Source organism: Triturus cristatus, chromosome 4_2, assembly GCF_964204655.1.
Source record: "Triturus cristatus chromosome 4_2, aTriCri1.1, whole genome shotgun sequence".
Classification (NCBI taxonomy): Eukaryota; Metazoa; Chordata; class Amphibia; order Caudata; family Salamandridae; genus Triturus; species Triturus cristatus.
The window spans coordinates 960117258-960136756 of NC_140586.1; the positions used below are offsets into that span (position 1 = coordinate 960117258).

The following is a 19499-nucleotide window of genomic DNA, read 5'->3' on the forward strand; positions in this document are numbered from 1 at the left end:
CACCTAAGGCCAAAAAAGATTTAAAAAAAAAAATTCTAAATAGAAATAAATAATTTGCCTGCTGAAATCTAAAGGGAGTCTGAACTTTATCGCAGTTTCCAATTAGCAGGTCTAATAAATATCGCAACACTCATTGAAATCTATGTTCAAACAGGTGTTTAGGCAGAGCTCCCAATTTACCAGGAAATTCAAAATCAAGGGCTAGGATATATAGTAGCCGGATGCACTCAAACTAACTTCTCTAACTTTCGTTATCAAAGTGTGAATAAAAAACACAAAATGGAGAGGCTCCCTGGCACTGGCATTTGATAGACATGAAAATGTATCCGAGGCCATTAGAAAGCCTCTCCGGCTTCAGGAGAAAAACAGAATCCACTTGAAGTGCATTCAAATCTCCCTCCATTGCAGAGGTGTGGACAGGATCTTCCACTAGCCATTGTCTATCACATTCCTGTTCTTATAATTATACAAGTCATCTATTCCTCAGACTACTTAATGTGAGTAGATCAGTGGCAACAGAGGCAACGGCACAAAGCTCACTGTACAAATTCAATCAACGCGACAACTCAACTTCAGGTTACATGTAAGGACTTCCTTCCCAAATCAAGGTCCATCAAATCCCCCTCGAGCCTCCATGGCTGCGAACAGATGACAAAATGGACCCTGGGATTCAACCCATTCGATATTCTTCAGAAATTAACAACTGATTCCTGATTTTGGGAGTCCATTTCCAGGCATCCATCTCTCATTACAAGTAAACACAAAAGAAGCACTAACTAAACTGATTTTCAACTGTTCAAGACAATGACAGCCCTAAATGGACGACTGTCTTTACAGGCTACTATAACAATATGGGCCAGTTTTAGATATTGGCGGACGGGTTACTCCATCACAATGGAGACAGATGTTCCATCCGCGGAAATCTAAATCTTATAGGATATCATGGGATTAAGATTTCATCAGGCGGGATACGTTAAGTAAAAGGTATTAAAGTCAGAGAATGTTGACAGGCGGAATCAAGCTCATTTGTGCAGCAGACGTGTCATCACAAAAGAACGGAATTTGAGTCCCGGTCGAGAGTCCATGCCTGGCTGTCAACAGGCTCCCCAGCTTGAGTTGGCAAGGATGTTGAGTGAACGATCGGTGAGGTGTTACTTACTTTGTGTATATAATTTCTAAGTTCCTTTGCTACATGTATAAATGCTACATGTTATTCTGGTTTTGTGCCTAGGTTACTTGATATTCGGGAGTCTGCATGAACCGATACATTTTGCCTTCCTTTTCCAAAATATTAAATTGATAAATATGTGTGTGCCACTTTAAATGCACCTGAATTTGTTTTCTTGCCTCGCCTTAAGAGAGTGCTGTTTTTTGTTTTATCGCCTCGTCTTTGGGAAGTGCTGTTTTACGTGTGTTATTTAAAGATGCAGCAGTGCATTTGCCTCCTTTCGGGAGTGCAGGGATTTGGTGTGTCCGATTGTGTCAAATTAAAAGCACAACAGACCTAATTGTTTATCCGTGGCCCATGGAAAAGCACAGGTTTCGACTAATTTACCAGCTTGAGAGGGAGAAACAGACAGCCTTTAACCAATATATTTTCAATAACATACCTGTACATAATGTATGTTGGGCAACAATCGAATCCTGAAAGGACTGTGAGAGATTACTGGAACATCTTTATCCAGAGGATGAAGAAACACCAAAAATCCACATTGTATTATAATAGGCTTTATTAATGTCTAAAAGCCTGGTTTTAGTGCAGACTACATGAAAATTCATAACTGTAATGGTTAATAAAATAAATGCAATACACCTAAATACGAATAATACTAGTAACATATAGCATAATAGATGAAAGTCTTTGGATGAAATCTTCATTGGAATTCCTTTGTCTGTAGCCTCAGCTAATGTCTACTTTAGGACTAAAATTTGTAGAAAAATAGGAGCTTTCCAAATGGCGAACATCCATACCGGCTCATATTTTGTATTTTGTCTTGACCCAAGCCTGCCCGCAGTCAAGACCAATGTTCATCTAAAATGTATAGAAATTCTTAGGAAAAGAAGATAGCAAGAGCCAGATTGTGGCCATGACACAGATTGTTTGTAATAGATGCTTCCTCTGGAATGGGTAAAAGTTCACTCTCCCAGAAAGGCTCTTGTATGGACCTTATAAATTATCTCTCATTGTTAGGATGGGAATAAATGAGCCCTGTGATCTGCTATGTGTGACTAGAAAAAGTGTGAATTCCCTTGCACATTTGTCTACAACCCCCACATTTCTCCCTGAAGATCACACTATATGAATATATATCAAATTAACTATTGATATGCTATCAATGTATAAGAATACAGCGTTCTACTGTGAATACATGTAAACGAAATAGCAAGCAGCAGGTATGCACAGTAAATGATTATGAACAAATGAATACATGAGCATTATAGGGGGGCTCAGAAGCAGAAACAAGCCAAGGCACACAACAACTTAGGGCCTCGTTACTCTGTCCTGATCCCAAGGCTGTCTGGTACTGTAATGCTATAAAATTACATAAATTCATATGGATAAGTAAGTCAATCTGTGGTATTGAGGGTTTGACAGTCTTCAGTCAAAGGCACTTGACATGCAGAAACCAGGTATGAGACTCTCTCCTACATTTACCCGATTTATACATTTTATTAATACATAGCCGTTTAATTGCCAGTTCATGGTCAACATGAAATTCCTCTATAATTATGCAACCTCCACCTGGCATCTGTTGGTCCAGTTTCTTAAGCGTTGCTATTCCTGTTTTGCTGCTTCCACTGGCCCTTTTCTATCTTGGATTGAATGATTGTCTGTTGAACTTTCTGTTTTCGTGACTTGAATACATGTAAACGTGATGCCCACGTTACTGCTCACTGATTGTATCTGGGAATAAACAGGTTCTTTTTCACAGACAGGCATCGAATAATGGTCTTGTTTCACATCAGATTGATTTATTTTAAGGTGTGGACCGTCTGAGATTTCAAATCTACATTGTAGGATAGATTTGATGAGTTTATTTCTTCACTGTATTTCGTTATTAGCTGTAAGAAAACTTTTTATAATAGCTTTTACTCTTCTGTAGTATTCTTTTAGAATTGTTGCGGTCATAGCTTTATTTATGTTCACTGCACTTTGGCACTTCACACAGTTTTTGTATGTTCTGTGTGTGTTCTCGTATGTTCAATTACACTGCTTTTAAACATCTGCAGTTTTTCTGGCACTCAGAGTTTTTCTGACCGAAGCTTTTCGTGCAATCAGAGCACTGATGATGGTATCTCCAGCGTTGGGTTCTCATGATCATCAAGATCTCATTTAAGACTGAAGCGTATCTGGTAACGTAAGCATTTCGGAGGCTTTTCCCCTTGTGAGATCTTACATGTGCCTTGATAATATTTTTAGAACTGAAGGTTTTCTGGCATTCAGAGCACAGATATGTTTTTTCCTAGTATGGGTCTCTCATGTTCAGGGAGACTGGTTTTCTGACTGGAGTGTTTCTGAAATTCAAAGCACTGATAAGGTTTTCCCCAGTGAGGATATTAGTCAGGCAGTGTGATATCCCTGTGTGGGATACCACTCCACCTGATTGCATCTGGCCGGGTGTTTCTGATTAAGTTTTCAGGGTTAACTGAACACTGGAACTTTTTTTTTTTACACAGGAGCTCAAATCGCCGGAGACTTTGGTTGCAATAGCAGCCAAGTGTCTGTCTCCGCACAAACATTTATTAGCAAGTTGGCCACACCTAGTGCTCCCCCTACCAGGTGGGCGCAATTATTCCACATTCAATGCGGGTAGCAGGGGATTAATAATCGGGGCCCGAAAAATCATTTAATGTTTACTAGACCTGCAGGTCTTGTAACTTTAAAAATGTACTCGACCTAACTGAAATGGACTTGACCTCAGTTTCTGGGTTAGCGGAGCGAATGTGAAAAATTAACAAGATTTAAAGGCATTTTTATTGCTCATTCACTTTGTGAGTAATAAAGATGCCTTTAAATCTTGCTATCTTGTCACATTTGCTCTGCTTTCAGAGACAAACGTCAAAAGTAAGTTTGTATTCCTACTTGCCAGAAAGGGCGAGTAGGACCCAAAAATAGCTTGCCCTAATTGAATCGGACTTGCAAATGCAAGCGGACGAGTGGATTTTGAGAGCCCTGATTAACTAGTGATTGCACGGTGAGCGGATTTTGTACAGTGCAACTTGTATAGAGTGCCTGTGTGTCCTCTTATGGTGAGTGAGACGTATCTGGCATTCCGAACATTGATATGGTTTTTCTCCAGTGTGTGTCCTCTTATGTAGATTAAGACTAGCTTTTATATTGAACCTTTTCTGACACTCAGGACATTGATAAGGTTTTTCTCAAGTGTGTGTTCTCTCATGGGCAATGAGTTTGGGTTTTTGATTGAAGAGTTTCTGGCATACAGAGCAACGAAAGGGTGTTTCCTCAGTGTGAGTTCTCTCATGTTGAATGAGAATATCTTTAATACGGAAGCGTTTTTCGCATGCTGAACACTGATAAGGTTTATTACCATTGTGGATTATCAGATGTTCAATGAGATCGGATTCATAACTGAAGGATTTCTTGCATCTGTAGCACTCATAAGGTTTTTCCCCTTTGTGAATTGTCTCATGTTTACTGAAATTGTATTTATGTTTAAAGCTTCTCTTGCATTTGGAGCACTGATAAGGTTTTTCCTCTGAATGGGTTATCGCATGCCTAAGAAGATTGCATTTAAGACTGAAGCTTCTCTGGCATTCAGAGCATGTATAAGGTTTTTCTCCAGTGTGGGTTTTCTTGTGCTGAGTAAGGTTATGTTTAGAACTGAATACGTTCTTACATTCAGGGCATGTAAAAGACTCCTTTCTAAGGATAGTGTCTGCAGGTTGTGTTTTGTCCTGCGCAGAAGCCATTCTAAGACTTTTCCTGATTTCTGTATCAGGACGGTTTAAATAGGGTTCAGCATTAATGTCTAAAATACGCTACCTTCTTAACATTTACAGCTAGATTCTTTCTGTGACAGAAACTGTTCTCAGATGTATTTATTTGGAAATTTATAAGACAATGACAAGGCCTTTAACTCAGGTTTAGTAAGCAAACTTTAGGCACATTTTTAAAAACATGTGCTTATGTCAGGATTATATTATTTCTTATTCAGAAGAAGAAAATTCTTTCACATTTAGTGCATGACTGGTTCCTTACGACCCCAGCAAGAATGACACAGATGGCGAGGATCAGCACAGCTGTAAATAACCTGGATCTACCCATCTACCCCAGGGACGTAGCTGGTGGTGTAACTTGTTTACAATCCGGATGGTGGTCCAGTGTCTCTGCTATGCTGGGATCTGCTAAAGACCATTTACAATGATACTCTTTTATACAATACGTGTTCTCTCGGCTTGAAACAGATGAGACTTCAGAATAAAGCTTGTTCTCTCATGCGGAGGTGATGGATCTTTCTGCAAAACATTTTCACACACTCTTCACTAACACAGATTAGCTCAGGGTAAACTGCTCCCGGGCATTCCTCACAAACCAGAAGATTGAATTCACAACAGAGGTTATTCTTGTTTGCATTGCAGGGATATTCTTTTTACCAATTTGTATTTCTGAGCAAATGTTGTCATGTCCCCTTCAAGTTTCTCCTTTCAGAGGACTCTTAACCCCAACAACTCACTCTTGAAACGATACGATCATATTACTATAGGTTTCATTGAGGTGTAACTTAATATGTGGAATTACTGAAATTACTTCAACTTTCTTTATTACGAGTCCCTCACCACTTTGGCTCCTATAAATTGCTTCCTTCTTGGAGCTCCACAGTTTCTTCACTTCTACAAAATCACACCTTGGGTTGTGTTCATTTTTATTCCATGTCAATAAATGGGAATTTTGCTTCTTCTGTCATGCTTCAGTCACCTGCAAAATTAACAACAGAGACTGTTCATAAATGTAAATTGGCACAAGCATTTACTTTAAGAGCAGATTCAATGCTGATTGGTTGAGAAGTAAAAGTGGGAATCAAAGTATGAGTAGCTTTCTGGGTACATTTTAGAGGGCACAGGCCATTGTATGACACAGAGCTTAAGGCTACTAGAACAGATGGTTGAAGAGGCTAACAATGTGAATTGTGTCAGGGCAAACACCTAGTGAGGCTGTAGGACAAATGCTTGGAAGAGATTTGGGACTTTTTCTGGGATGCAGGGAGCTTGCCCCTCCAACACCACTTGCTCATTCAGGGGTTCTGACCATAACCACCAGTGTTCAGCCGTTCGATTTTATCAGTGTCTAAGTGTGCTCCAGAACATGAGGTAACAGTGAGGGCACATTGCACTGAACAAAGGGAAGGAATCTTCTAGGACTAGCTGCTTTAAATGCCACTCAAACTGGGTTTTTACACAACACTGACTGTGCACGCTGGTGTCAGTGAATAAGCCCTGCTCTTATTCTTTGACAATATGAAGGGAGCAGGAGAGGATGGAAACTCGCCTCCCACAACTATCCAGTGTGACATATTTGATCGGAAAGGCTGAAATTTGTGAAACTCTGTTACTGTACTTACAGTGATTTACAGAATAACCTGGGAACACTTTGGGCCCGATTCAGAAACTGCACTTTGTAGTACGCTTGTAGGACATAAGAAAGAGAGAGCGGCCCTATTACACCAAAGGAGTAGGGCACCAAATAGACCTAAGTCACAAAAACAATCCCCTTTGGGTAGCTACGGTCACGTTACATTCATACTCAAAAGAGAATTTGTTATCACCAAAACATAAACAGCGTGAATCCCACAAATCCCAAAAACTCAATATGGGTCCATTGAACATTACATGTTTACTATCCATTAACTAAAAACACATATATTTGTAAAACAGAATTAATTATACAGTTTAAAAAAAGCAATTAGAAAATCATACCTAAAAACTGTGGGTTAATTGTCCTTTTAATTGTTTTTATGTTTTCTGTTTTATAATGTAGTGCAGACCAGGATTTGAATTTGGGGAGATATTGTTATTTCCTGAAGAAGGTGGCAGTCGAATAATTGTGCCCACCGAAACGCGTCGATGCTTTGAAGATAAAGCCCACCCTAGATCTCTGGGGACAACTGTTATACTAAACAAATGATAAGAGAATAAGCCATCTCTTTGTGTAATAAGTGATCTGTGTCAGATTGGTGTGGTGCTTTTATGACTAGAAAAAACTTTCTTGCTTGTTCTCCCATAGTGTATTGTTTGGTTTCTGCTTAACAATTGCTTTTATGTAATTTTGTGCTTTGTAAATTTGGACAATGTATTGATATCTGTATGATTTTCTAATTGCTTTTTTTAAACTGTATAATTAATTCTATTTTACAAATATATGTGTTTTTAATGAATGGATAATAAACATGCAATTTTCAATGAACCTATATTGAGTTTTTGGGATTTGTGGGATTCACGCTGTTTATGTTTTGGTGATAAAAAATTATCTTTTGAGTATGAATGTAATGTGACTGTAGCTACCGAAAGGGGATTATTTTTGTGACTTTGGTACGTTTGTAGGACTACAAAATGTACTATAAAATAGCCTAAGATGTGTACGTTTTTGCCTATACTTATATGAGCAGAGTTCTCAGCCCCATTGCGGAGTCTCCGCACATGTAACTATAGATATTAGTATTAGTAGTAAATGTTGTAGGCAAGGTAGCTCCAAGCTGTGTGCTTTGCTTTAAGGATTTCGCTACATGCTGTGAGATCCCGGTAGGCATTTGGTACCCTTTTGCCACATACATCCTGGCCCAGAGACATATAGGACTTGTTACATACATATATGAGCATGGCAGTGTAACAGTAGCTCTTTATAATAAACATCCTATATGTAGTTTGCGTGTGTACGCTCCATGCCACTAACATTGTGAACCGTATGTCACTTGCATTTCAAGCATTTCTACAAAAGAGCAGTATTGGCTTTAACTGACTGCACGGGCGTTTTTAATTGTTAATATGTATGCGATAGCCCCTAACCGTCTAATAGTCCTACTGCTCCGACCCATAAACCAAAGTGAAAAACAATATACAAAAGGGAGCGCTTAGGAAGTCCAATATTTTTACTGAAAGTTCACTTAATCACATATGTTTTTTAACTCTTTTTATTGAAACCATGCTCATCACAGAAAAGTTTAAGGGCCTTATGTAGGTGGGATTGCATTTACCACTTCATAAATACCGAATCATACCGATTCGGTATTTATGAAGTGGTAAATGCTATGTAGGTAATTGGTCGGTAAATATTACCGATTCGGAATCATTCGGTAATTACCGAATCGGTATTTACCGATTCGGTAATGAGGCATACCTTCCCATTGATGGGAAGGTATGCCTCATTACCGAATCGGTAAATACCGATTCGGTAATGGGGGAGCAAATGCAAGGGTGGCAGGGTGTCACATTGACACCCTGTTGCACCCCTGATTCGGCCATGTGTGCACATGTGGCACACATACATGCCCTGAGGGCATGTGTGTCTGCCACATTGCACACATCTACGGGCAAAATCATGCATTTACACACATATTCGTCATTTACCACCAACTATTAGTTGGTGGTAAATAACGAATCCCCACACACACCACACAGTCCCCCTACATCTGATTTCTGTATACGGAATTTACCGATTCGGTAAATTCCGAATACAGAAATCGTCCCCCTACATACCAAAAGCCAAAATACCGGTCGGTAACGGTATAATTACCGAAAATCGGCCGTTACCGACCGGTATTTGGCTACCTACATGAGGCCCTAAATGAGGACATGATTAATATCTCAACACATACATAGTGTGTGGAAAAATGGCTATATCTCAAAGCAGAACATTAACCCTTTCGGTGCTCATTACGGAATGGTTCGTCATGAGCACCAGTGCTCCTGGGCTCATGACGGAACCATTCAGTCACGAGAACAGGGGCACTAAATCCCTCTTCTGCAGACAGCAGAGGGATTTCCTTTTCTTTTTATTGGCCTCAGGAGGTTGGGGAAGAGCTTCCCCAACCTCCAAGGCCAATTTTAATTTTCATTGCAATGCCTATCGCCCCCATGCCGCGCTGACATCATTGCAATGAAAATTAAACTGAAACTTAGTTACATAGTTTCGGTGCTCGTGGGGCTATCTCAGCCACCCGAGCACCAAAACACTTGGGAGAGGTATCATTGGAAAGGGGATCCCCAAGCAGGGATCCACCCACTAGCCAACAGGGAGGGGGGAGCAACCCCCTGGGCAACGGCCTTTGCTCCCCCCATATAATTTGGGTACAGTCAGTCTTTCTGCTCCCTCCACCCCGGGGGCAGAGGGGAGCAGTAGCCCCCAATCTGCCCCCTGGGGGCAGAAAGCACCCTAGACACCAGGGTCTTTCTTTTTTAAGGCAAGGTGTGGGGGCTGCCCAGAATGGGCCTGCAAATGCCTTCTTCCTACCTCCCCAAAGAAAAACAAAAGACTTTCTGCCCAAACCCCCCCCCCCCCCCCGGAGGCAGATGTGGGCAATAGCCCCTGATCTGCCCCCGGGGATGTGGGAAGGGGGCAGAAAGCCAACTAAGGGGCTCATTTCGATGGCGGGAGGACAGCAGTCCCCCCGCCATCGTTCCAGACGTGTGACGGTCCCACCACGGCAATTACGATGCGTCCGCCATCCAAGGCATTTTACACTGCGGGCGGTGCTGCTGGCTGTAGCACCATACGCAATGCTAAAATGCCATGTTGTGCATTTCCCTGCACTACATGGCAGGCCCCACATGGTGCCTGCCACGCAGGGCAGGGAAATGCAGAGGGGTACCCAGTGCACCTCCCAACACAGAGGGGGCCCGCAACGGGCCCCCGAATCCAGCCTTCGCCTGTGTTTTCACGGTGGGATGACCGCTGCGAAAAAGACAGGCGGAAAGGGATGTCCTCCGCAATGCTGGCCTGTGCTTTGGATCCGCAAGGTGGGCGGAAAAGGACCGCCTTGCGGAACCATGGCGGACAGACTTTTCGTCCACCGGGGACAGATTGGGATTCCCACCGCCATCCTAATTTGGCGGTGGGAATATCCTGTGTGATGGCGGAAGGACCGCCACCGCCGGCCCGGCAGTGGCGGTCCTTCCGCGATCCTAATGACCCCCTAAGCACACAGGATTTTTTTCTTTTTTATACGTAGAGGTGGGGGCTGCACAGAATGGGCATGTCAATACCCCCACCCCCGAAAACAATTCCAAAGTCTTTCTGCAGTAGCCCACAATATGCTCCCCGGGGGGCAGAAAGCACCCTAGATGCCAGGGATTTTTTTCATAGGCCAGGGGTGGGGGCTGCCCAGAATGGGCATGCAAATGCCCCCACTGTACCCCCCCCCAAAGAAAACAAAAGGCTTTCTGCCCCCACCCCACCCCAGAAGCCAATAGCCCCTGATCTGCCCCCCCGGGGGGGGGGGGGGTAGAAAGCCCACTAAACACCACAGATTTTTATTTTCTATATACGTAGGGGTGGGGGCTGCACCCCCTCAATACCCCCACCCCTCAAAAAATGCTACAATCTTTCTGCCCCCCCGGGAGGCAGATGGGGCAGTAGTCCTCAATCTGCCGCCCCGGGGGGCAGAAAGCACCCTAGACACCAGGGTTCTTTCTTTTAGGCCAGGGCTGGGGGCTGCCTAGAATGGGCATGCAAATGCCCCCACCCTACCAAAGAAAACAGTCTTTCTGCCTCCCCCCGGGAGGCAGACAGGGAAATAGCCCCTTACCTGCCCCTCCCCGGGGGGGCAGAAAGCCCACTAAGCACTAGGGATTTTTTTTCTCCAAAGTTCGGGTGGGGGATGCCTAGAAAGGGCATGCCAATACCTCCACCCCCAAAAGAAGATGCTACAGTCTCTCTGCCCCCCCCCCCAGAGGCAGATTGGGGCAGTAGCCATTGATTTTCCCCCCGGGGGGCAGAGAGGCCACTATGCTTCAGCGATTATGCTGGCTTTTTTATAATTAGAGGTGGGGGAAGCCTAGAATGGGCGTCCCAATGCACCCTTCCCCCCAAAAAATAGCCACAGTCTTTCTACCCCACATGGGGGCATATTGGTGCAATAGCCCCCGATTTCCCTCCTCCCCAGGGTGGCAGGAAACCCACTAGGCACTGAATTTTTTTTCGGAATGTGCCTACCTGTGGATTTTGGGTCCTAGCGCAGCCGGCACCTAGTAAAACATAGCAAATCTGTATATTTTTGTAAACTTGACAGCTAGGGGAATCCAGGATAGGGTGACTTGTCTGGCTCTCACCAGGATCTGTCACCCAGAATCCCTTGCAACTCTTAAACTTTTACAAAAAAAACTCACATTTTCCTCACATTTCTGTGATGGAAAGTTCTAAAATCTGTGTAGATCCACAAAATTCCACCCACCCCACTTTACCTGGCGCCTTCCGATAACAAGCATTTACAATGCAATGGTCTCGGCATTGGTAAAGTTAGAGCTATTGGCATTGCTCATGACATTATTTTTGTTTATGTTTTTTGTTTTTAAAACATTTAAAGAAACGGCATTGTCATGAGCAATGTTAATAGCTCTAACTTTAACAATGCTGAGACCGTTGCATTGTAAATGCTTGTTTTTCCCCACTTCGACCACTGCAGGCATCACAGAGCAGCGGGCGCTGCCCAGGTTTAACCTAAAACCAGCCACAACTAAAAGAGTAATCCTGAGTCCGAAAGTAGATTTTTAGCATTGGAAAGGCTTTTGACACATTGCTGTGCACGTGCAAACTTGTCTTGGTGTGGACAATTCCCAGGTACCGATCTACCAACTCGAATATTCGGAGGAAGTGCTTCGAGGCTATCGAGTGGGCGCTACGCAAGAAGTATATCCAGTCACTTGTAAAAATGTCCATACACTTTCTTAGCTTACAGCGTGGCAACAACAGACAGTTGCTTAGCAGTAGGACACCCATCAGGCATACATACCGACATTTTAGAGGAGGAAAGCGGGACAAACATAATCGGGAGAATGTATTTTTCCCAATAGTCTTCTAATCACCCGCGGCACAGATTCACAGACATGACGTCACGGAGTAAGTCAGTGAGGTACAGTGATGAAATGAGGCTGGGTTACGAGATGGTGTCACTCAATTGTAGAATGTAACTCAAAATCACACTGAAATTATGAAAATGTCATACATAAGCGATCTAAAACCTTTGCTTTTATGGCACTGGTTGGCTATCCGAATCACTAAAGGGACGGACATATAGCCTCAAAGCGCAGCAGCACTGAGTAACATTATTTACACACTGCTCCCTGTATGGGCGGGGTTATGGAGCTGCTATCCAATCGGACAGAGCTCCGAAGATAGCCAATGATCAGAAAATACACATAGCCTATGGATTCCCCATATTGGTGAACATCGTCAAATAGTACGGCCATCTTGAAACTTCAAGATGGTGTCCTCCTCATAATAAAATCATAGGGAAAATATACGCAACCTTTCTCAAGCACACTTATTTACACAATTTGATTCTTTTATACTTAGCCTTCTAACTTACTATGTTGCTCTAAAGAAACTAATGTAAAATAATTTTTTTTAAATTTGAAAGTGCATTTTATTTCTGATCCTAAAAACATGTTGCTACTAATGAAGATTAAAATTGCTATTCTAGTTGGCCGCTTTCAAGCTCCTAATTTGCAATTTCTCTATTATTGCAGTTTACAATATAATATTTTCACACTGCCCCGTAACCTTTGTGAGTCAGTGCTGAGATGGGCGGAGCCTGGTAGATTCCCTAGGTTGGAAGTGATCGTTGTTGACATCGGAACCATCGCAACCGACACCCGGGAGCTGGCAGCTCGTGCCGCAGAGGGGACGGGGAAGATCAATGAATGGCAGCCAGGGACTGACAGATGCTACGGGAGATGGAGTGCTATGAATAGTCGCCAGCAACAGTAATCGCTTACATGGTGCCTCTTTCAGGTCAGACCTCTTGTGCCCAATATAAGTTTAATGAGTACAGTTGTCCAGCGTATTTGTGTGGTTTTAGACAAAACTCGTTCTTTTAAAAGAAAATGTTATTTTCCTAACAAGAGCCTCTGTTAGGATGTCACCGCAACGAGCTGCACCGCAACGAGCTGTGAGCCTCTGTTAGGATGTCACCGCAACGAGCTGTGCACTTTAAACATCTGTAAAAGGAAACCAGGGTCGTCTGCTACGTAAACATTGGTGTGTTGAGCTGTAGGCAGCGGCATTTTCGGATTCGGGGGCGTGTTTTGCTGTTGTCTCCTCCCTGAGACTTCTCGCAAAAAACACGCCCCCCGATCCGAAAAGGACGGGGCCTAATAGGAATGACTGACCTCTTCTCCAGTGGCTGGCCAGCATTTACGAGGCCAGCCAATGGAGAACAGGGGAGAAGAGGGGCGGGTTCAAGCCCCTCTTCTCCAAGTCATTAAATCTCCGACTTCCGGTTCTGCCTTTCGGCAGACCGGTAGTCCTCGACCTAACTTTCAAGCTCCTAATTTGCAATTTCTCTATTATTGCAGTTTACAATATAATATTTTCACACTGCCCCGTAACCTTTGTGAGTCAGTGCTGAGATGGGCGGAGCCTGGTAGATTCCCTAGGTTGGAAGTGATCGTTGTTGACATCGGAACCATCGCAACCGACACCCGGGAGCTGGCAGCTCGTGCCGCAGAGGGGACGGGGAAGATCAATGAATGGCAGCCAGGGACTGACAGATGCTACGGGAGATGGAGTGCTATGAATAGTCGCCAGCAACAGTAATCGCTTACATGGTGCCTCTTTCAGGTCAGACCTCTTGTGCCCAATATAAGTTTAATGAGTACAGTTGTCCAGCGTATTTGTGTGGTTTTAGACAAAACTCGTTCTTTTAAAAGAAAATGTTATTTTCCTAACAAGAGCCTCTGTTAGGATGTCACCGCAACGAGCTGCACCGCAACGAGCTGTGAGCCTCTGTTAGGATGTCACCGCAACGAGCTGTGCACTTTAAACATCTGTAAAAGGAAACCAGGGTCGTCTGCTACGTAAACATTGGTGTGTTGAGCTGTAGGCAGCGGCATTTTCGGATTCGGGGGCGTGTTTTGCTGTTGTCTCCTCCCTGAGACTTCTCGCAAAAAACACGCCCCCCGATCCGAAAAGGACGGGGCCTAATAGGAATGACTGACCTCTTCTCCAGTGGCTGGCCAGCATTTACGAGGCCAGCCAATGGAGAACAGGGGAGAAGAGGGGCGGGTTCAAGCCCCTCTTCTCCAAGTCATTAAATCTCCGACTTCCGGTTCTGCCTTTCGGCAGACCGGTAGTCCTCGACCTAAAAATGGCACCTTACTTGTGTGGGTAGGCCTAGTGCCCGTGACAGGAAACGGCCCAAAATGCAACGTGAACACACCACATTTTTACAGTGAAAACTGACCCCTTTTTCCAAAGTGCCTAGCCGTAGATTTTGAACCATAGGTCTGCCGGCATCCAGGGAAACCTAGCAAACCTATACATTTTTTAAAACTAGACACCCAGGGGGAATCCAGGATGATTTGACTTGCCTGGCTCTCATGAGGTTTTGTTACCCAGAATCCCTTGCAAACCTCAAATTATGTAAAAAAAACACATTTTCCTCACATTTCTGTGATGGAAAGTTCTGCAATCTGAATTGGTCCACAAACATCCACCCACCCGCATTCTCAAAAGTCTCCTGTAAAATATGTTACCTCACTTGTGTGGGTGGGTCAAGTACCTGCAACAGGCAAGAGCCCAAAACGTATTGTGGAGACTTCAAAATTAACTATCATAAAACAACTTTGTTTTGCAGGGTCAGGGCACCAGGGTTTTTGGCCCCGGGCTCGCAGCCATCTAGGGAAACCTACGAAACCCACACATTTTTGAAAACTAGACAGCCTGGGGGGTCCTGGGAGGTATGGCTTGAGTGGAGCCCCATGAGACAAATTTCCTACCCCCAGGTCTCCCGATAAAAATGGTACCTCACTTTTGTGTGGCCAGGCATAGTGGCTGCAACAGGAAATGGCCCAAATCGTACTGTGGAGACCTATCACAAAACAACCTTGTTTTGCTGGGGGGGGCTGTTTTTTTGGCCCTGGGCTCACGGCCATCTAGGGAAACCTACCAAAACCACACATTTCTGAAAACTATTCACCCTGGGGAGTCCAATGAGGTACGGCTTGCGTGGATTCCCCAACATTTCCCTACCCAGATTCCCCTGCAAACCTCAAATTTAGCTGAAAACCCCCCACTTTTTCCACACCTTTTTGTGTGGGATCACTGTGCCGACACATATGTGCTACCACCTAGTGTTCCCTTTGGTCTCCCGAGTAAAATGATACCTCACTTGTGTGACTGTCCAATGTAGAATCAGCTAAAATTGTATTGTTTAGCGCTTAGAACTCTCAATGCTATACCTTTAACCCCTATGTTTTGGGCTCTTCCCAGTTACAGGCCTTCGGCCCATCCACAAAAGTTAGGTATCATTTTACTTGGGAGAACATGGGGATCTCTGGGTGGTAGGACATTTGTGCCGGCATGGTGATACCATGCAAAAATGTATGTAAAAAGTAATTTTTTTTAGCTAAATTTGAGCTTTGCAGGGGATTCTGGGTAGGGAAATGTTGGGGGATCCGCGCAAGCCTTACCTCATTGGACTCCCCACGGTGCCTAGTTTTCAGAAATGTGTGACGGATGATGACCAGGGAAAATTAAATAAATAATTAATTTGCCCTGGTTATCGTCCGTCGAATCCCCCCTCACCCGGTCCCACCGCTCTTACCTGCACGGGCCCCGGCTGCTACCCACACAAGTGAGGTACCATTTTTATCGGGTGACCTGGGGGAACGGTGGGTGGTAGGAAATTTGTGTCAGACCAGTGATCCTACAACTTTCCCACACAGAAAAGTGAGGAAAATTTGATTTTCTTCAGCTAAATTTGAGGTTTGCAGGGAATTCTGGGTAGGGAAACGTTGGGGGATCAACGCAAGCCATACCTCACTGAACTCCCCAGGGTGTCTAGTTTTCAGAAATGTGTGGATTTGGTAGGTTTCCAAGATAGCCACTGAGCATGGGGTAAAAAACCCAGCTGCCTCCCCTGCAAAACCAGGTCGGTTTATGATAGGTAATTTTGAAGTCTCCGAAATACGTTTTGGGTCCTTGCCTGTCGTGGGTACTTGACCCACTAACACAAGTGAGGTACCATTTTTATCAGAAGACCTGGGGGAACGCTGGGTGGTAGAAGATTTGTGTTAGCCGGGTGACCAAAAAACTTTCCTACACAGACATTTAAGGAAAATTTGTTTTTTTTCAGCAAAATTGGAGGTTTGCAGGGGATTCTGGGTAGGAAAACATTGGGGGAACCACTCAAGCCATACCTCCTTGGACTCCCCCTGGTGTCTTGTTTTCAGAAATGTGTGGGTTTGGTAGGTTTCCATAGATGGCCGCAAACCTGGGGCCAAAAACCGATGTGACACCCCTTGCAAAAGCAGATAGTTTTGTGATAGGTAATTTTAAAGTCTCCACAGTACGATTTAGGTGGTTTTCTGTTGTAGCCACTATGCCTACCCACACAAGTGAGGTACCATTTTTAGCTGGAGACGTGGGGAATTCCAGATGGTAGGAAATTTGTCTCAGCCGGGTGATCCCACAACATTCCCACACAGCCATTTAAGGAAAATTTGATTTTTTTCAGCAAAATTGGAGGTTTGCAGGGGATTCTGGGTAGGGAAACGGAGGATCCATGCAAGCCATACCTCACTAAACTCTCCAGGGTGTCTAGTTTTCAGAAATGGGTGGGATTGGTAGGTTTACCTAGATGGCCGCTGGGCCCGTGGCCAAAAACACAGGTGCCCCCCTTGCAAAAGCAGGTCTTTTTGTCATAGGTAATTTTGATGTCTCCACAATTCTTTTGGGCCCTTGGCTGTCGTGGGTACTTGACCCACCCACACGAGTGAGGTACCCTTTGGGGAATGCAGGGTGGAAGGAATTTTGTGGATCCACGCAGATTCTAGAACTTTCCATCACAGAAATGTGAGGATTTGTTTTACAAACTTTGAGGTTTGCAAGGGATTCTGGGTAAGAGTACTTGGTGCGAGCCACACAAGTCACCCCATCCTGTATTCCACTTGGTGTCTAGTTAATTCAAAAATGTATAGGTTTGCTAGGTTTCCCTAGGTGCCGGCAGAGCTAGGGTTCAAAATCGAAAACTAGGTACTTTGCAAAAAAAAGGGTCAGTTTTCACTGTAAAAATGTGGTGTGTCCACTTTGAGTTTTGGGCTGTTTCCTGTCGCGGGCACTAGGCCTACCCACACAAGTGAAGTACCATTTTTATCGGGAGACTTAGGGGAACACAGAATTGTAGAGCAACTGTTATTACCTATTGACCTTTGATGCATTTCTGCCTTCCAAATGTAAGAAAATGTGTAAAAAAGAAGTCATTTTGAAAAATGTCCTATAAATCACATGCTAGTATGGGTACCCACAATTTTAGAGATGTGCAAATAGCTACTGTTTCTAAACTCTATATTTTGTTCCCATTTCAGAAATATATAGGTGTCTTTCATACCGATTTTTCCCTGTTTATATTTTCCCAAATGAATTGCTATATACCCGGTACACAATATAAGACCATTGCAAGACGCTGCTCAGTTATTGGCTCTGGGTTTGTCAGGTTCTTGGTGAACCTCCAAGTCCTATATATCCACACAACCAGAAGGGTCCAGCAAATGTAACGGTATATTACTTTCAAACATCTGTCATACTTAGAAAAAGTTACATGTGAAAAGGTTGGCACAAATCGCTGTTTTTTTAAAACTCATTTTCAATTTGTCCTATTTTCAACTGTTAGTTTCTATTAAATAAAACCTTGAAGGATCTACACAAATGACCCCTTGCTGAATTCAGAATTTTGTCGACTTTTTTTTAAATGTATAGCTTCCCAGGATCCATTATTGCTCACATACCCATTTCTACCATTTACTGGAAGGAGGTTGAGAGCACAAAAAAATAGCAAACATAGGCTATGTCCCAGTAAAATGCCAAAACTGTGAATAATGTTTGGTTTTCTTACAAAAGTCTGTCTGTCCCTGAAAGCTGGGAAGACGGTGATTTCAGCACCACAAACCCCTTGTTGATACCATTTGCAGGTAAAAAAAACAGACGCTTTCATCTGCAGAACTTTTTTCCAATTTTCCCCCAAAAACACAAAATTGGCTGTATTTTGGCTAATTTCTGGGGCTCCTCCAGGGGAATCAACAAACCGTGGGTACCTTTAAAATCCCCATGATGCTGGAAAAAAAGGACGGATATTTGGCATGGATACCTTATGTGGTCAAATCGTTACAGAGGCCTAAGTGTGAACTACCCCAAATCGCCAAAAAGGCTTAGCACAGAGTGGGGGAGGCCTGGCAGCGAAAGGGTTAATCATAACTGTGGGGTAGCTTTTACGGCTCATCACGGGTAGCATGGCAGCCACCAGATCTCCCATCCCCCACATTCAGAGTCATTGGTCCCCTAGATCTCGATCCCTTCCTGTCAATACCCTATGTAGGCTTGCCAGGCTCCCCACAACTTTTCCCACTCCTCGTGACAAACCACATTTTCTGCTCTCTGGCCCCAATCTAGATCTGATTTCCAGGCTGTTAGTCTGGGTGGATACACACTGCCCCACGCTTTCGCTATGTTTCGCGTGGCCACCCCTGTAGCTAGCAACAGCCAGATCCTATGGTAATTGGGCCAGCTTTCCTCCCCAATATCAGAAGCCACTTTGGATCCATGGGGGCCTCAAGTGACTTCATATGGGATATAACCTTAGTAACCTTCTCCAATTATCCTGTATCTCTGGGTATTCCACCAGAATGTGAAAAAAATGTACTCTCTCAGCTACATCCTCGGAGACACTCTGATGAGGGAGTCCTCCCTCCCAATTTTAGCTAGTCTGGTCCTTGAATAATAGGATCAATGCAGAATTCGAACCTGGACCAGGCAGAATTTAGCTCGTATTGCAATCTCGCAGGGGTGCTGGATGGGCTCCCCCCAACCGTCATCTTCCAAATCACCAAGGTCCCCCACCCAGGCCTCCCGCAGTGTCACTAGAGGATCAGAGGAGTGTTTGTCTTGTTTCCGGTATATGATGGAAATCGTCTGATCTGGGATGTGCTCTGTAAGGAGACAGTTATCCAGGAGTGAAGCCTCCGGTTGCTGTTCCCCTCTCATATGTCTTTTTGCAGGGCGCGTCTTAGCTGTAGATATCTGTACCTTTCCGTTTCCTTCAACTCAAATTCTTAGCTTAGGGTTTCAAATGTTATGAAGGCCGGATCTCGCCAGAAATCCCCCAAATGGTCCATTCCTATCACCTCCCAATTTGAGAAACCCCCCAGCCCATCCACTTTGTGGAGAAGGTCACTGTTCCATAAAGGTATCATGTTTGTGACTCTTCCGTTCCAGCCCAGGATTTCGTGGCCTACCTCCAAACCCTGACTGTGGTGTGGTAGCTCTCTCTCTT

The 19499-nt window shown here is 44.1% G+C and overlaps 1 long non-coding RNA gene and 1 pseudogene across 1 annotated transcript in view; both read right to left on the reverse strand.

The window, feature by feature from the left end:
• The window catches only part of LOC146839124 (uncharacterized), a 129083-nt gene that overhangs the window by 41754 nt on the left and 67830 nt on the right, over nucleotides 1-19499 (reverse strand). The window contains exon 2 of the long non-coding RNA XR_014960793.1: nucleotides 5800-5938. This is a non-coding gene — a long non-coding RNA (uncharacterized LOC146839124). The remainder of the gene's footprint in view (nucleotides 1-5799; nucleotides 5939-19499) is intronic.
• Nucleotides 1716-5646, reverse strand: LOC146839125 (uncharacterized; annotated as a pseudogene).